Raw genomic sequence first — 3,419 nt, forward strand, 5'->3', positions numbered from 1 at the left:
CCAGGATTTTGGCTCTGTCTAGAGAACTAATGATCTTGATTAGCATAATCAGCAATTTTTAAGCACTGGGGTGTTAAAGAACGGTAATAAAAATGGGACCTATATCTTAACTGGAAAATGTAGTTGATTCAGGGTAGAAATAAATGTCTTTTGCCTGTAATTAGGTCTGTGGGACAGAGGGATAGAATTGTTAATAATGGTAATAGTTTCTTGGTTCCTTGGAGATTGCAAATGGGATGTTCTGTTCATTTTAACAGTTTGGGATTTAAAGACGACTCTGAAGTGCAGAAGAGATTTGCATAAAGCATTCTCCCTTGATTTAAAATTCTTTGCCTGAGCAAGGAGACATTTTCCAGAGTCCAGTAAAGGGCCAGTCTTGACTCTATTTAATATTAAAGTGAGTCCAAGGATGTGACTCAGCAGTCTCCTACAATGGTACTGTGTGAGTCTATCAGTGGATCGATCATTGATATTTATTGAACGCTTACTGGGTGCAGAGCACTATACTAAGCACTTGGTAAAGTACAATAAAACAGAGTTGGTAGATATGATCCCTGGCCCCAAGGAGCTTACAGTCTCCAGGGGAGACAGTCATTAAAACAGATTAGAGAAGCAGCATGGTATAGTGGATAGAGCACAGACCTGGAAGTCAGATGGTCTGGTTCTAATCCCGGCTCCTCCATTTGTGTGTCTTGGGTGAGTCACTTCAGTTCTCTGTGCCTCAGTTACTTCTGCTGCAAAATGGGGATTGAGACTGTGAGCTCCATGTGGGACAGGGACCTTATCCAACCTGATTTGCTTGTATCCCCCTCAGTGCTTAGTAGAGTGCCTGGCACAGAGTAAGAGCTTAATAAATACCATTATTATTATTATTGTTATTAGGGACAGGCAAAATAATAGCATCAGAGATGCTGGGTTGAATTACAGATACTTTGTCCCAAGACCTACTTACTATACTACTAATAATAATAGTAGTATGCATTTGGTAAAGTTCAGTGGAAACACAAAATAACTTTCCTTCCCACAACAGCAAAAATGGTACTTATTATGGGCTTACTAAGCAGCATGAAGCACGAGAAGCAGTGTGGCTCAGTGGAAAGAGCACGGGCTTTGGAGTCAGAGGTCATGAGTTCGAATCCCAGCTCTGCCACCTGTCAGCTATGTGACTGTGGGCAAGTCACTTAACTTCTCTGGGCCTCAGTTACCTCATCTGTAAAATAGGGATTAAGACTGTGAGCCCCATGTGGGACAACCTGATTCCCCTATGTCTACCCTAGCGCTTGGAACAGTGCTCTGCACATAGTAAGTGCTTAACAAATACCAACATTATTATTATTACTAAGTGTCAAGTACTCCACTGAACACCACAGTAGATATAAGATAATCTGTTGGACACGTTCCCTGTCCCTCATGGGACTCCCACTTTAAGAGAGAGGAAGAACAGGTATTTTAGCCGTGTTTTACAGATGAGAAAACTGATGCTCAGAGTAAAGTGACTTGCTCAAGGTCACACAGCCACAAAGTGATGGAATAGGGACTAGAACTCCCGTCTTCTGACTCCTTGTCCTGTGCTTCATACCTACATCACTGTGCCTCTCCATGCTGCCTTCAAGGAGCCCCCATTCTAATGGGGAAATCATTCTGTCTTAAACTTTCCTATCAAAGTGTAATTTGGAAAGAGCCTGGGCTTCGGAGTCAGAGGTCATGGGTTAGAATCCCCACTCTTCCACTTGTCAGCTGTGTGACTCTGGGCAAGTCACTTAACTTCTCTGTGCCTGAGTTACCTCATCTGTAAAATGGGGATTAACTGTGAGCCTCATGTGGGACAACCTGATTACCCTGTATCTACCCCAGCGCTTAGAACAGTCCTCTGCACATAGTAAGTGCTTAACAAATACCAACATTATTATTATTATCAATTGTATCCTATGTTCTGGGGAAGTTTTACAGTCCAATAATTATGATATACTGATGGTCCTCCTGGAAGATTTGAAATGAGGAAAATAACAGTTACAGCTAGTAGAATGGAAGGAAATCTGCTTTTTGCATAGATCCATGGTTTTACTGTTGGTCTTTGACCTCATTTTAAAAAAGGATAAAATGTTCTACTAATTAATTTAGCCAATTCTACACTAGAAGCTGTTGTGTGTTAGTGAGGGCCAGGAAATGAAGCAGCTGAATTTGGTGAGATTAGAATTATGCATGAGAAACAATGCAATAAAATCACAGCTGGGGAAAATGTAAGGTAGTATGTTTAGAGAGGTATAATCCAAAATATGGTTATTCAATGGAAGAGAGATTCTTGGAGAGCAATTATACTGCGAAATACCTAAGTGTGATGGTGAACAGCAAATTGAATTGTAAGCTTGTAATTTTTAACAGTAATAAAAAGACAATATAATTTCAGTCTCCACATGCCCAGCCTCTGTTTCATGCATCAGTAAAGTAATAACTCTATCCCTTTTCAGCTCAGTGCTGCTAAAATCACAGCTAAACCTACATAAGAGAACATCACTAACAGAGAGAGTTTTTGGGGGGTGAGGGGATGAGGGGGGAGAAAGAGAGAGAGAGAGATTCCACAAAATATAGAAGAGTAATTAAGATATTGGGTAGAGGTGAAATAGGAAGAAATCATTAACCCCATATAAACCAGTGAACTGATCATCAAGGTGGAGCTAATAATGGAGCAAATAGTTAACATACAAATAGGCTATTAGCATAAAACCATTGACAGTGTCATTTTGGGCTCTGTCTAGGCCTCTGTCCCCTCTCAGGGTCACATCTGGAGAGTTTCCAGTACTCAACCAGTCTTAGCTACGGGAGGGAGAGTCAAGCAGAGGCCTGTCCATTCCATTCCTAGCTTGGGCAATGGCTAATGAGTGGAAGGCCATCTGCTACAAATCAAAACTCACCCATGTTGGGCAGCAGTGGCATGGGAGAGAATCAAGGGTGAGGACTCAGGTTTACTGCACCAAAGGAGGCAACGGTAAACCACTTCTGTATTTTTTTACCAAGAAACCTCACTGGATACACTACCGGAATGATTGCGGATGGAGAGGGGGCACTGTGGGAGAGATGTGTTCATGGTGTCACTATGGGTCAGAAATGACTTGACAGCATAAGACAAAACTATTGTCTTATGCTGTCAAGTCTCTGTCTCCATAGGGATTACCAACATACTTGGAGGAAGCTGTTAATGGTTGTTCTAAATGTCCATCGCCTTGGTTAAGGATGGAAGCAGCATTGCCTAATGGATAAAGCATGGGCTTGAGATCCAGAGGGACCTGCATACTAATTCGCTCTCTACCACTTTTCTGCTGTGTGACCTTGGGCAAGCCACACAACTTCTTTGTGCTTCAGTTGCATCTTCTGTAAAATGGGGTTAAGATTGTGAGCCCCATGAAGGACAAGACTATGTC

The 3,419-nt window shown here is 41.9% G+C and overlaps 1 non-coding gene across 1 annotated transcript; it reads left to right on the forward strand.

Annotated features, from left to right (window-relative positions):
- Positions 1–2,764: 2,764 nt before the first annotated feature.
- LOC114809792 lies at positions 2,765–2,902 on the forward strand. Its single transcript, XR_003757569.1, has one exon. It is a non-coding gene; the product is annotated as a small nucleolar RNA SNORA7 (small nucleolar RNA).
- The last annotated feature ends 517 nt before the right edge of the window (positions 2,903–3,419 follow it).

The sequence above is a fragment of the Ornithorhynchus anatinus genome, chromosome 2 (genome assembly GCF_004115215.2).
Source record: "Ornithorhynchus anatinus isolate Pmale09 chromosome 2, mOrnAna1.pri.v4, whole genome shotgun sequence".
Taxonomy (NCBI): domain Eukaryota; kingdom Metazoa; phylum Chordata; class Mammalia; order Monotremata; family Ornithorhynchidae; genus Ornithorhynchus; species Ornithorhynchus anatinus.